Source organism: Indicator indicator, chromosome 1 (genome assembly GCF_027791375.1).
Source record: "Indicator indicator isolate 239-I01 chromosome 1, UM_Iind_1.1, whole genome shotgun sequence".
NCBI classification, from domain to species: Eukaryota; Metazoa; Chordata; class Aves; order Piciformes; family Indicatoridae; genus Indicator; species Indicator indicator.
Genome location: NC_072010.1, coordinates 70,527,033 through 70,542,722, shown reverse-complemented (window position 1 = coordinate 70,542,722; position 15,690 = coordinate 70,527,033).

The following is a 15,690-nucleotide window of genomic DNA, read 5'->3' as shown; positions in this document are numbered from 1 at the left end:
TCACAAAGGCACTTTCATTCATATAGGTGCAATATACACACATATGCATTTATGATGGGCCCAATTCTGCCTACCTTGCTCATATTGAGATGCATCTTTGCCTGCAGTAGTCCCACTGACATCAAGCAGAGATAATGCTCTTCAATCTGAGTATGGGTGGCAGATTCCACCTATATATAGCACGTCTATATTTATCTCCATTTTAAGTGGTTAATTTAGGTCTGTATCACTGAATTAAATATAAATTACCTGCTAGCACAAAAGCAGCTTGGGAGCAATTACAGTCCCTTAGATTCCCCCACCCTAAATATGTTAAATATCAATGTGTAATATGCAAATCCTAGCTTTTTTTTTTTTACACTAACCAAGTTGAATTCTTAATGCCAGACAAGAAGAAATTCATAGTTTAACATACACCAGTAGATGCAATAAATAATGAACAGCACTAACAGCTTAACATCATAAGGAAACAGATGGAAAACTTCCCTCCAGAGATCATTGCATCTAGTATTAGAGAATGAGTTTCTGGACGTGCACAGGGTGAACAGTTCAAGTCTGAATTACAATGAGCTTGGTAACACTTTTTTATTATAAATGTAGGAATTTCATGTCTTCCTTTTAGAAAGTGCTGCTATTATAGCATTCATCTGTTTCACTGAAGACATGAAAAGCAAAAGGCAAAATCTTAAGCTGCTAAAGCATGCATAGCACAATCAAATCAAGATCTCTCTCTGGGAGTACCTTGGCTAGGTTTGAAGAATACAGCAGGGCTACAATGCCATCATCTGTCCAGGAAATGCAATAGAACCCAGCACAGAAGCCAACTCTTGACTAGCAGTGTTTATTTGTGCTACTGAAAAACACTGTTGAGGTGATAGCTGTTGTGTCTGTAAGTCAATAACTACTATACGTTCAGAGAATTACAATGAAACTATGTCCAGTTGGTTTCTCTGATAACATTTCCCTTCCCATATCAAGTGGCTTGGGTGTATGTTCAATGTGCCTTTCAAACTGCTAATAAAAGAAATGGAGATTTCTCCGAAAAGTGAAACAGATGTGTGTAGTTTGAATAAACCACACTGGAGAAGTCAACCAATTGCCACATTTTTCATGCATTTGTTTGCTTTTTTCTTTGGTATGCGGTGTCCAAATAACATATACACACTGTATCAGCAGAAGCAGCCCTTGTCATGTTTGAATTCTTCAGCTGCACTGCCCTTAATGGATATATGAGCCCTTTGGTCAGCTTCTCTGACTTTCTAATTTGTGCACATATCTGTACTGCATGGATCACAACAGATCCTGCCCCTCTCATCTGCCATCAAGAAGGTCTCCAAGGATGGTACGAAACTCCACATCCTGACAGACTGTCTTTCAAACGTCTATTACAGCAGCACCTCTCTGCCACATATGCAACTAAACTCCGTGTAAAGTTTTGTGGAAATAATAATAAATGAAGCTTCTGAACTCTTCTGAAGGAGACATCCAAACAGGAGACAAAGACCAATAAAAATTTCTAGTGTGAATGTCTTGGAATAACCCTGGAATAACCCTTGTATATAATCTTAGATGTGTTTGAGAAGGTATCTTAGGAGGTCAAGAGGATGGGGCCAGACTCTTTTCAGTGATGCTCAGAGATAGGACAAGCGGCAATGGGCACAAACTGGGAACCAAGAGGTTCCATCTGAAGAGAAAGAGAAACTTCTTTACTGTGAGGGTGCTGAACCCTGGAGCAGGCTGCCCAGAGAGGTTGTGGAGTCTCCTTCCCTAGAGAGATTCCAAACCCACCTGGACATTGTTATCCTGAGCAAGCTGCTGTGGGTGACCCTGCTTTAGCAGGGATGTTGGACTAGATAATTTGCAGAGGTCCCTTCCAGTCAATCTGTGATTCTGTAATTCCAGAACAAGGAGGTTTTCTCCTCACTTCCTTCCTTCATCCTCTTCACAGTCATCTCACCCAATTTATGGATCACAAAAGAGGCACAAAACCTCTGTGTTTTGTTTGGGGTCTCAAAGTCCATTTCAGCAGATCATGCCCAAGAAGCAGAGCTCCTCTCTGCTCTGTCAGCTGTTAGATAACATCTCCTCCAATGTCAGAAGAATGCTGCAACCAATGCTTTCTATTATGGCTGAAGATATATAAACATAATTGAAACTTGTATTGATTTTGAAGCCAACATTTCTAGATGACTAAAACTCTGGGGCAACTCTAGGGTCAGCCAGAACACCTTTGGTAATAGGGTGAGGAGTGGAAGCTGATATTCTCCTGACAAACCCACTAAGCTTATAAACATCTAGCACTCATTACATTACACACAATGCTGGCCAATAATTTCAGGTTCTTGTTCCAAGACACAAATTACTTCCAAATGCAGGACTATACAGAAATAAATGGAAGAGGTCCAACATCAGAATGGAGGAGACACCGAAGAGTTATTTCAATAATAGAGACTACTCAATAATTTTATATTGCACAGTTTGATACTGAATCAAGTAAATCTTCTCTAGACACCTACAATCCATTGTGATCTGAGGTCTAGTGATGTACCCCTCAGACACAGAGTACAACAAAATGAAGTAAGAACTGGAACAACAATTTCCAAAATAATAATAATAAAAGCCCACAACTCAAGAATCCCAAAACAGCTAAAAATCTCTCCCCTGTGGCCACGTGTGAACAGCATCTGAAAATATGCCAGGTTTCATGGCTGTGAAATAAGTAAACCACTTGCAGGCAGAGTTTAGTGTTTCCCTTCTGCCTCATCATGGGACAGTGCGGGCAGCAATGAGCTGCAGGGATGGGCACAGGGTAGGAGGCAGCCAAGGACAGCAAATCTGCTGTGTTCTCTCACAGCCCATCACCTTTCCTGCTCTGAGTGCTGGATGAATGCACACATCATGACTAGGAAGGAGAAGGGGTTGAAACCGGGATTTTGCAATTAGGGTTGAAAACAGGTGCCCAGCAACAGAAGTTGCCCAATTTCTCCATACACTCTCACTTTCAAAAGCAGAAATACTGGGGCATCATTATTCAGACTTTCATATTTGCCCTTCATCTTGCATTCCCCCATCTGCTCCTGCTAAAGGAGTGGCCTGGTCAGCTGTAGCTCCACCTGGAGGTAACAGCCCACTTTCGTGGCTTAGAGGCTTGGGGCCACAACTGCTGTTTCTCAGTAAGGGAATGGGAGACTCATACCACGTTTCACCTAAAATCAGGTGGACCCAGTGAGCTTTGAATTAAACCCTGACATGAACTTCAGGATCAGGTTCAAGACCTTACATGATGAGGTCAGTGATTACAGAATCATAGAATCACAGAATCTCTTCAGCTGCAAAAGGCCTAAAGACCTTTAAGTCATCGAGTCCAACCGTTACTTAACTACGCCAATTCCAGTGCTAAACCATGTGCCTTAGCATCTTTTAAACACATTCAGGGATGGTGATTTAACCACCTCCCTACGGATCCTATTCTAGTGTTTGGCGACTCTTTCAGTAAAGAATTTTCTATTATCCAGCCCTGAGACAAAGATACTGAGTACCTCAGCCTTTTCCTCATCCTTGATCATTATGTTCCCCCTTGCATACAGTAAATGATAAGGGATTCTCCTTAGGCCTCCTTTTGTTGCTAATATATTTGTAGAAGCATTTCTTGTTGCCTTTGATAACAGAAGGGAGATTTCTAGGTGGGCTTTGGCCCTTCTAATTTTCTTCCTGCATAATTTCATGACAATCTTGTAGTCGTCCTGAGTGGCCTGCCCCTCTTCCAAAGACCATAAACTCCCTTTAGTTTACCTGAGTTGCAACCAAGTGTCCCTATTCAGTCAGGCCAGCCTTCTTCCCTACCAACTCCTATTTCAGCTCATGGGAACACCCTGCTCCTGTGCCTTTAAGACCTCCTTCTTGAATAATGTCTAACCTCCCTGGACTATTTGACCCTTCAGGACTGCCTCCCAAGGGACTGTGTCAACCAGTCACTGAAACAGACCAAAGACTGCCTGACGGAAGTCCAAGGTGGCAGTCCTACCAATCCTTGTCTTTACTTCTCCAACAATCAAGAACTCTTATCATTTAGTGATCATTGTGCCAAACATGAACCCCAGTCATTACATCACCCACAAGTCTTTCTCTGTTCACAAACAGCAGGTCCAGCAAAGCACCTTCCCTAGCTGGTTCCCTTGCCAGCTGTGTCAGGAAGTTACCCTCTGCTGGGTACCTCTGGGTACCTCTGGGACTGCTCCTTCTCTGCTGTATTATATTTTCAGCAGACACCAGGAAAGTCGAAATGCCCCATGAGAACAGGGGCTAGCAATTATGAAACTTCTCCCAAAAATATTTTATCTGTCTCTTCATCCTAGTTCAGCAGTCTATAACAGACTCCTCTAGGATTGTCTTAAGGTTCTGTCTTGCCTTTTGCCTTCACCACGTTAAATCAGCATTTTTTTCCTAAGATCCTAGAGTGACTCTAGGTCACCATCTTCATAGCATGACTAGACTTCTGGTGCATCAGCTAAATTTGGATCACACAAAATTTCTTTCCAGTTTTCCCTGTATGCCAAGCAAATCCCATGTGGCATTGCTGCTGAGAAGTAGAACGATAACCAAATGAGGAGGGAAAAAAAAATATGTAATCTGGTGAGTAGTGTGCCAATTTGATACTGGAAACATAGATTCCATGCCCTTCCCCTGCATTTGGCACACTGTCTGTCCACTCTTGGTGCTTTTATGCAGCACTTCTTCACACTCTTGGTAGCTTTGAATAAGAGTGAAAGAAGTGAGACTTTTTCTCATAGGTCTTTTCTTTCCCCTTCTCTTTACAGTTACTTTCTCTGTGAATTTCTCATGTGAATTCAGAGGCCAGATACATTTTTAAAGTTCAATTTTGGAGACTTTGCAAGAGGTCTGCAAGAGATCCACAAGAAAGTGATACCAGCAACCTTGTTTGGCACGAGAGAAAAAAAAAATCTCCCAGTGCATTTGAGGTTTTTTAAGGAAACCACATATCTTGTGTTTGAGGCTTACTCATGACCTTTCTTTTTTTTCCTTTTTCCTTAGGCTATGACATATTACCTGCCAGTGGCTGGATTTATCATTTATTAACTCAAATCCCTTTAGAAGTGACATACTTCCTATACAACTTTGAGAAACCCTGGAAGATGAGGAACAAGAGCGACCAGAGAGAATGCTGAGGAAAGCTTTGAAGGCTGAAACAGAAAATTGCATCTGTTAGGGGAGGGGTCTTGGTCCTAAGCAGGTCCTTAATCACCTGACTTACTAAGAAAGTGAGGTTTAAACCACTAACCAAGTAGATTTACACCCTCCACATACATTACATCAAACACATGCATGCTGTTAGGCTGTGGCTACAGAGGCTGAGAAACCAGGGCAAGGGCAGAAGTCAGAGGCTGTGTCATGAGAGCAGTTTCTCTGTGCACAAGCACCAGGACTGGTTCCTTCATCATTTTGCAAAAAAGATGCCAAGAAACATGAAAGGTTGGGAAAAAAACACAAAAGACGCCAGAAGCAGCAAGAATATTTTTCTTCAAAGAAGACCAAATTCAATGAAATTATGTGAGACACTAAGCTGCTAAACCTCAGTGCAAAGGCAGGGAGTGGAAGAATTCAGGTTGTGTGCCATCACCATCTCAATGCTCTTTAAGAGATGGTTTTGGGCTGCTTGGGTATCTGTGGAAATTTAATGTCAGCAGAAAGAACTCTCACCTTTCCTGCTTTTACAGTTTTGCACTACTTCAGATTGAAGAGAGTGAGTTTCAGGAGAAGAGAGACCTACTTCATCCAGACCAATGGGTGTTTATCCAGGAGCAGGATTCTGACCCACTTGCCACCTGGAGCAACCCAAGCATGATTTGTTGTGTTTGTGCTCAAATTGGCTTTATAGACTCAAAGGAATTGAAAGTATTTAGCAGCCACTAAGTTGTAAATATTCCATACTCCTCTTATTAAAAAATAACTGCCTACAGAGTTCCCCATTTTCAAAGCTCTTTACTATTATTATCATTATTACTAAATATTTATCTTTCCATACAGCCCAGAGGGAATAGTCAGAATCAACTCCCTATAGCACTACCAGTAGTGTTACTTCCCAGCCTACCTTTCAACCCACTCTTGTTCTTTCCACCCAGCTGATGAATATTGTAAGAAATGTTCAACCAAAGAAGGTTAAGCTATGCCAACCCTGCAGCCACACTACTGGCCACTGTCATACTGCCCATCTCCTCACAGTCTCTCCAACACCCCCTCAGTGACACCCTGAATGTCACTGCCTTCCAGTCACACCTCTGCCATTACAGTCTGTCATGCTCCCACAACACCCCACCCTCTGCATATTGCTGGGGGCTCTGCAACCATATGCCACAATTGATCTATTAGTCCAAATTTCCCAAGGGAGCATGGTGTATCCATCTGACATCCCTGCATTTGAACCTCTGAGTCACAGGTAGTGGAACAACGTGTGAAAAAAAAATTGAAAAAAAAAACATCACGCATTCTGTCGGCAAAGCACTTCCCATGGAGCATGCAGCATAAGTTGCTCGTGTGCACCACTTACCCCACTGTGTCTACAGAATAAATTATGCTCCAGAAATTTGCTCTCAATGGCCTCTTTCAGATAGTAGCAATGTGTAAGATAAAACCTGCCACTTTATGTCGAGTCACACTCATCGAGTGCAGATTTAGTAATAGTAATACTTGTCTTTTATGTAGCACTTTACATTTTCCAGTTGCTGCATGGAGATTAATTAATCAGTTAGACCTACATAAGCCAGGCCTGAAGCACATATTGGAGGACTGACAGATGCCTGCACTGCTGCAAAAGCTCAAAGGCAACCACCTGACCCACACAGACGTTTAGTTGGAGTGAGACAATGGCAGGAGCCCTGCAATCTGCTTGGATTTAACCTGGAACATGGCTGCTTGAGGCTTTGCTCATCTCCTCTCCACCCAGTAAAAAAGAACAAATGTAAGCAAACACTGACCATTCTACCACACATGCTGCAAACCTCTTGCAATTAGTGCAGTTACTGTCTCTGAGGCTGGGAAATGCAAAACGAAGACAGATAGGTTTGCAACCTGCTTTTTGTTAGTGCTCACTGCCCATGGCACCCCATTGAGACCTCTCTTTGCTGTGGCTTAAATATCCTCTCACCCATGTCCTTCTAGCCCTTGCTGGGCTTGTTCTGAAGTCTCTCCATGTGTTGGAGAGGGAAGTGATGTTTGTGACGGCAATGTGGGAGAAGGCTCACATCACTCAGTCATTCTATCTATTGACAGCACTCATCCAACCTGGCTGCCCAGATGCTGTTACTGCTGCTGGTAGAGTGCTTCAGACACACTTTCTGAATTAAGCCAAGTCTGGATAATTGGGAGTTGGAACCCACTCAAACATGAGCCAGCAGATGAGGGATCGTGTTGTTCACTGAATTGCTCATTGACAGTGAAAGAAAAACATTTGTGGTGGAGTGCTGCTGCCCTCCAGACGGGAGCATTGGCCAGTGGAACAGGTCGCAGTTTCATGAGAGTATCAATTTTCATCTCAAACTGGATTTGTGCAGCTCCTCTTGCCCCAGACTACGCCTGAGGCAGCACAAAGGCAGCCCGGTGACTTGCACTGAGAAAGTACCCAGTGCAACATCTTAGCTTTTCATAAACTGAAAAACAAAACAAAACCTGCAAAAAAAACCCAAACCAAACCAAAACAAAACAAAAAACTCCACCTTGTAAAAGAAACTACTGACATTTTTATACTTTGAGACTTTCTTTCTTGACATCTACCTTCCTGCTATCTTCAGAAAATGTAGGAAGGCATTAATATGCGCATGTAAGATCACTCTTACCCATATGCCTGTCATATACTTACTATGTGGAGAAAAATCTTACACTAAGCACATGTAAGATGCTCAGATGAGATAAAACTGATGTGTTTGTGAAACTTCAATATGGGCATTGAAAGTATCAGTTGAATTAAGAGTCACAAAGAGTTTTAAAATTAATAAATGCATGGCTCCTTTTATTTGTCTGTTAGTTTCTAAGGCCATAAGTAATAATTTCAGAGTATTTATTCTCAGTCAGAAAGTCTAGCAGTCCAACTGTTATTTGAAGTGGAAGATGAGATTCTGCCATAATCAAAAGACTCCAACAACCGAGATAGTTTTAAAAAGGTCTCGATTAGCCAGAAAATTGTAAAGAGAGCTGGCAATACTGCTATGAGACTTTAAGTTTTCCGCTTTCCTGACGCTGTGCATGTTTATGTTTGTACTTGTGGCAGTTTAGGCTGGGTGCCCCCTGCCACTGCTACATGAGATACACCTCTGGTGTCCTGGGTGTTCACCCAATAGGGGTGGACACAGGAAACGGTGTATTTCTACCCATAAGTCCTGCGCCCTATAAGGCCATCTGCAGAGTCATTCTCTTCCTCTTTCTTCCCTCTCTGCTCCCATGGGAGATGTCCTCTCTTATCGGGTAATGCCGGGGGAGTATCCTCAAGGCCTCTTAGGCCTGGCTAGGCCTAATGCCAGGAGGAGGATGGAGGCAGGGGCAGTCTTAGACCTGGCCAGCCTGAGATTTGCCTAGCAGCGGGAGGGGGAAGAAAGAGCCCTGGGGGGTTTGGGTTTACCCTCAGGTGGGAAGAAGGGAAGGATTGGGAAGCCTTTGGGAATTCTGTGAGGGGTTCTGTACGCTTTGGGATACTCTTTGTCACTATGCTTTGTAGTTTGTAGTTCTCTGTAGCTTCACCAATCGCTTTTCCATTTAAACTTTCCATCACTCTCCAATCCGTTTGTGTGAGTCTCATTCTTTTGTCCCTTTCGGGGCAAGAGACGATCTGTCTGGCCCCAAACCAGCACAGTACTCAAGTACGTTTTTCTTGCATTTAATTACAGCGACAATTCTGTCATCCACAGACACTTTCCCATCTTGCATTTCCTGTCACCAAAAACTCCTGTGGTGGAGGCCATGTAGCTGTTCCAGGCTCCCAGTGGTGTCCAGTGATATTGCTGGTGGAAATTGGTTATTTTGCACTGAAAGCAACATTTAAGCACTTTAAACCAAGCTATAGGGAGACTCTCTCATGATTCAAGCACCTTGAGGTGTCCTGTCATCTCCATCTCATTGGGCTGTGTCTGTAGAGATGTATCTCCTCCTCTCTGCTGGGGCTCAGGCAGACCTGCTATGCAACTCAGAGATGTGAGACACTGAGATGGCAAATCATATTTGTCTCAGTGTTTCTGAATTCTCCCTTGTCTTTGGAACAAAGACATGAGAGTATGATGCTGTGGCATTAAAACTGAAAAGTTAAGTGCCCAAAAGCCACCAAAAGAAAAATACTAGATTATAAACATAATGCAAAGAGATCCTTGAGTCTCTCCTTGTGTTTGCATAACACTTGTGAGGTGGGATTCAATGCTGAGAACTGCACGCTGTCTGTGACCTCACTCATGGGCAGCTGCCTGTGCTTCTGGAGGAGGGTAATGCTGGGGACCACATCCCAGCTCAGCCCCTGAGACTCTTTGGGTGCCACCTGGGGCATTGCTTTTCTCTGTGAATGTGAGCAGCTCTTGAAGACACAGGAGGTTTTTATACCAGTACAAGTCCCCAGTCCCGTGTATGCTGTCTGACCCTAAGCTCCTAATACCTTGGAGACTCAAATGGCCTGAGCCAGGACATGATGCATTTGTAGGAGCTTTTCTGTAATATTGTCAAAACTATCAGACAGTCAGTTTTAGTTTTTTACCACCTAACTGATTCCTTGTTGCATCTGGGCATTCAGAGGAAAAGCAATATTTTTTTTCTGAGCTTCCTTTGACCACAACCATTGCTGTGGATGGAGGATTTAAGTGTACATGTAGTCCTGTGATGTGACATTTTTAGAGGTCAGATCAAATCCCCTCACATTATAGTCAGAAAGGACCGTGTTATGACTGTTGTTTCATGTTAAAAAAAATAAATAAACCAAAGCAAAACAAAACAAAACCCAAAAACAAACAACACACAAAACCCCCCCGCAAAATCCCCCCACAAAAAAGCCCCACAAATACAAACCCACCAAAAAACTGAGAGTCACTTTTAAAAATATCACTACATTTCTACTATGCCCAGCAGAAACAAATGTTTTCCCCTCTTCCCCCGCCATGACAAATGCCCCCTCCATGACTGTCAGTGAGATTTTGTAAAGTCCTTATTATCACACTTCACTACATATCAGGATGAATGAAGAGAGCTGTGCAAACACTGCAGATATCTTTTCTTTATTACAGCTGCAGCCACTCCCCAGAGACATTATTAATGTCCACAGCTCTCGTAGAGGCACAGCGTATGCTGGCATCTGATTGCTATTCAGATCAGCAGCCTCCCTCCGTCTGTCTGTGAACCAGCACATTAGTAGGTACATAAAGGGCTCTTGCTGTGGGCTGAACAAGTTCCTAGGGCCTCCATCATGAAAAGATAATGGCAGCGTGATTGCCAAAATTTTGTGAAAATTGTGCTAAGCCAAAGCAAAACAAAACCCAAGGTAGGGGATGCATTTTTCCTGGGCAATTTATTATTTATCACTGCTCAGCAAACCCTTTTGTTCTTGTGTATGGCAGTTACTCTCCATTTATAGCTCACTTGGGTGTATAATTCAGAAAGAAGATACATGATGTTTTTTAAGAATATAGGGGTAAGTTTCATTCCCTGGACCAGGACCAGGCTCAACAAGGGTTAGCTATGTGAGAAATGAAGGTTTAAAAAAACAAACGCCCACAGAGTCTACAGCCACTGCTGCCTTGGGGTTTCTGCAGGAAGAAATCTGATGCGTGGAGTCAATAGCCAGAAGTATTTCATGGATCAGAGAAGGGTCCTGTACCTCCAAGAGCAGAGCTGCCCACCAGTGGTTTTGAATTACATGTTGGATTGTGGCCATGGAAGGCAGCACCCGTGAACAGGACCTGGGTGAGAGCTGTGGGCCTGCCTTGCCTGTGGTCATGAAGCTGTGTGTGCTGGGAGATGAGCACCCATCACTCCAGCCTCACGCCATCTGCTTGAATCCATGACAAATGGATCTGTGATAAATCAGACCCCATAATACCCTGTTCCAGAACCTACGCTTCTTTGATGTGAAGCAAGCGACATACCCATTCATTGTCCATTCAGCCTGGAAAACTAGTACATACCTCTCCTTTTGTGATACACCTGCATCCTTAGCACAGATACGTACGGGAGAAGAAAGTAAAAATATATTTAGCAATGAAGACCTGAGCAAGGAGATTTAATTAAGGCAGGAAAACTAGTGTTCACACAAGAGGGAAGACACAGCTGCTTGAGGAAACACAAGAAGAACAGAAACGCTTTGCTGTCTTGTTCCCAACCATATCGCAGGTATCCTCAGGTCCCTCACAAGAGCAAATTGCCAACATGCAGTGCATGGCTATGTACCTGTGTGCTATGGGCACTTAGAAGTTCCTTTTGGAAACACAAAAAGTGACCAAACTTGACAGCTTGTGACATAGAAAGCAACCCAGAAATATGAATTTTAAGGGAAATCTGTCTATATACATGAAACATGCAGAACTGTGATGTGTGTGAGTGGGCAGTTGTAATAAAGGTCAGGATGTGGGAGAAGACCATACCCAGACCTCTGCAAGAATTAATTTAGAAATTAAACCAGACACTGAAACTGGAGCAGACAGGAGGAAATATTCTACCCTCTCTATTGGCTGATGTCATGCATTCATCATTGAGTATTTCAGTGTAACAGCCCCTCAGTCTGCACATACATCAAGAATGAGAAAAATGGTAGTATCTTCTCTTTGCTAGAGCTCCCATAAGTGCTAACCATGATCATCGACCTGGACCTGCTTTGTCTCATTAATGTACGTAGGGGGAAGACAGTCTCTGGAATTTGTTGGCATCATGGTATCTTTGCCCAGCTGTGTGCATCCTGACACCAGGGTTTTACATAGTGTAAAAAGCTCTCTAGCTTAACACAAGCGCTGTCTTTCCCCTCACTGCCTGCTTCCATGGCCTAGAAACCGTTGCCAACTGCAGTGCTGGTGGAGGTTGCCTGATATGCTGTCACAGCACCTGCTTTATGAGCTTGTCACCACCTGGGGTTGCCAGCTCCTGCCTGTAGTCTCTGAGTACCATGAAGCCATGGACCCCTCCCTCACTTGCTTTCCTCAAAAAGGAGGATGGGGAGGAGGCACACTGCTGTGCAAATTTCCTTTAGTCATTCTAGACATTACACAGCAAGAGGCACCATTTCCTCCCATTAAAATGAAGGTGAAGTTGCAATGAGCTGTGGCAGTGACCTGATTCTCTTTAACATCACAGGTTGTCAGGACAGAGATGCAGACAGCAGCCGCTTCAGAGGAGGGACTCTTGACTCATGCAAAGATCCAAGACAGATATCTGCTTTTCAATGAAGGCAGTTATTTTGTCATGAAGTCCTTGCCCCATTCTGCAGCAGTATTGAATTGCCTCTTCTACCCTTGAATGTATGGAAATATACTCCTCATGGGAATCTTATGAAGACTTCCAGGAAATCTGAAAAACATGTTTTGTCTGCCTCCTGACAAAGATACACTGCCTCCAGATGCTACCAAAAAGGGGTTAGATGTGTTGGACAGATAATATTTTCATTTATATATCGACATCACGAAATCACATTACATTTGATGTGAATCTTCTTCCCTCCTGATAAGAAGCACAGATGTACAAAAGTGACCTCATACCTGGGGATGACAGAATTATTCTTCTTGTAAATAAAGAGCTACCCATGTTTCCAAACAGCAATAAGCAACACACAGATTGAAGTGCTGTTTGCTCAGAATATAAATTGCAAAAAATTGCTGAGCCCTCTTGGAAAATGGTTGTGCTCAGAGAACACTATATTTTCATGGAAAAGTTTTATTTGTTAGGCACTTTGGTACAATTACCTGACCATGTACAGTGTGGCTGAGTTACACTGAAAATGGATACTTTCCATAATGGTGTCTCATTACTGATGATTCATTGGAGAGGTGCTGCTGTGGTAATTAGTATTTTATGGGTGAATGGGCCACACACTCTTTGAGAAGTCCAGTTCCCTAACGATGATTTATTTAAGTGGTTGGTTTCTGATAGTCATGTAAATAAATACATACTAATGGAACATAGCAACGGTGCTCCTGTTGACAGGTTTCTGTACCTTACCATAAAGCAGCTGAAGAACTAAATCAATAATGGTTAAGGGCTTTTATGTGTTTTTGCAGCAGCAGCTTTGACTGAATGCACAAAAAGATGCTAATTTCTCATTTCCTTCAATTTTTACCTCCCAGGATGTTGTCAAAGCTTACTTTTTAACTTAGGTATTTGGAGAGGCTGATATTGGATGAATGAGCATTATGATGCATCTGTTGATGGCCTGCTGCTGTTTCAGGGGCTGGCTTTGCCCTCCCACTCCATTAATACACTTTGTCTGCGAAGTGTGCTGGATACTTTGAGCCATGCCCTACCAAAGCTGTTCTATGTGGTCAAGAAAAGGAGAGATTTTAACATTGGTTGTAGTGGGTGATAGGGCAAAGGATGTGACATCCTATCCTGGCTGCTTCTGCTCCAGTGGTTAAAGACACCAGCCCTAAGTACTTGTCATCATTGCTTTTCTGAAATTACTGCTCCCTGAATTTACCAGCTGAGCTACCCATGTGAAAATGAGACAGAAATGCTAGATCTCTGCTAGGTCAGCTTTTGAGGCTGACAGGGTTTAGGGAGCATGCATAGGAGCAGAGAGCTAGCAGGTCTAAGGGCAGCAGAAAGTGGGCATCTTCAAGCAGAGCTGCTGCAGGCAGGAAAACATATAAAAATAGAAAAGTAAAAATAAAAATAAAAAAAATCAACTGAAACAACAGCTTGGCAGGTTTTACTTCCCAGTCCTGTGAGCTCATGCAAGAAGCCCTGCCAGAGGGCTCGTGGGACAGGGTGCAGTGAGTGAAGCTGGCACAGATCTTCCACTCTGTCATCTTCTGATCACTGTGAGACAGCCAAAATAAGGGCTCACAAGCAGTCCTCATTCATTCAGCTCCAGAAAAAATGCAAATAAGCTCAACAGCAACAACAAAACACCCAGATTTTTTCTGGTGCAATTATGGTGCCTATAAACACAACTTCAGCTTCAGTCTCGCCGTTTATATTGCTTCTGGAAACTCCTGAGACATGCATAATCTTACTGAGCAGAATCCTAGCCCCACATAAGTAATTAGCAAAACTCCAACCCATTTCTATGAGCAGATTTTTGTGCATCATGAGCAGCTTTTATTTGAATCCAGAATTCAAGTGTGAATGTATAAACTTAAGATGGATTATTATCACTGTAATAAAAATATACAAAAGCACATTCATATACTTAGGAAAAGGAAATAAAGGAAGGATATTTGCTAATAGAATGCATAACAGTTTACATCTGCTAGTATAGTTTCAGGGAATTAGACCAGATGTTGGAAATCTGTCATCTTTTATTTTGAAAGATATTCTTCCAGTGTATATAATCTGGTGTGTCAATTAAAATATGTTAAAGAGTAAATTTCTTCCTCAGCATTATAAACTTACTGTGACAGGGTGGCTGAGTCATGCTTGTCTGAATTGCTTCAGATTTTCTGCATTCCTTCAGCCAGACTTAATTCCCTGCGGACATGAAGAGGACAAGTTCCTTAGCTGTGGCAGCCAGGAGAGCACTATACAAGCTTTCAAAGGCTGACAGGCAGAGTGGGTTGTCCTTCCCCTTAGTTTGTCACAAACCTGTGTTCTCAGGGACAGAAAGGTGTTTCTTCTTAAGGTGAGGATGGTAGCAGGCTCTTTTCATTGCTGTCTTTCAAAGCCCAAGATGTTTGGTGAATGTGCCCTCTGACTAGATAGCGGAACAGAGAGCAAAGGGAAGAGACTGTTTAAGGTAGGCTAGATGTTAAGGCCCTGCACCTCACCACAAGATATCTATTTTGAGGCTTTCAAACTGTGGGACTACAGGAAGCTCATGACTCATAGGCGTCTCCCTCCCAGAGTTAATCCTTGAGCACTCAACATTTTAACTGTCTCTTTCTTGTGAAAAGACCTGATTGTAATTGTGATGTTTGAGTAACAGACAGATGAGACTCGTAGAAATGTGGAGAAAGTTACTCTCACACAGACTTTGAGGAAGAAGCATTCATGTGCAAGGGAGGCAGCACAGCAAGGTTCCTGCTTGCAGACAGTTTCTTGGCCCTTGCCAGCTCCCAGGTGCCAAGTACAACTTTATGTGTTTCAGAGCAGCCTTTTCCATTATTTTTCTCATCACTTATTTGGAGGAGCAAGTGGCATGCAAGAGCTCAGCCTGGAAGAGGTGTGACCACCTTGACCACCTGCATGAGTACCAGTATCTGCTGGGTTGCTCCCAGGGAGTCACCTACCACCTCCCTGACCTGCCTTGGGGTCTGCTGTGTGCAGGCTACTCCCCAGAGCTGCCTGACTCAGCTTTTCTTCAGCCAGTGCTTACGAGGTCTGACAACCTCTCCTGAAGGCCCCTGCTACAGTGAGGGAGGTCTTTTGTTGTGTCTAATCTAAACCATCCTTGCTGAAACATTGGTCCAGTCTTAGTTGTCTCCTCTGTAGGAGACATGTAGGGCAGATCAGCTGTCTCTACTAAAGCTAAACTATACTTATTTCCTTCAGGCTTGGTTAACAGGTTGT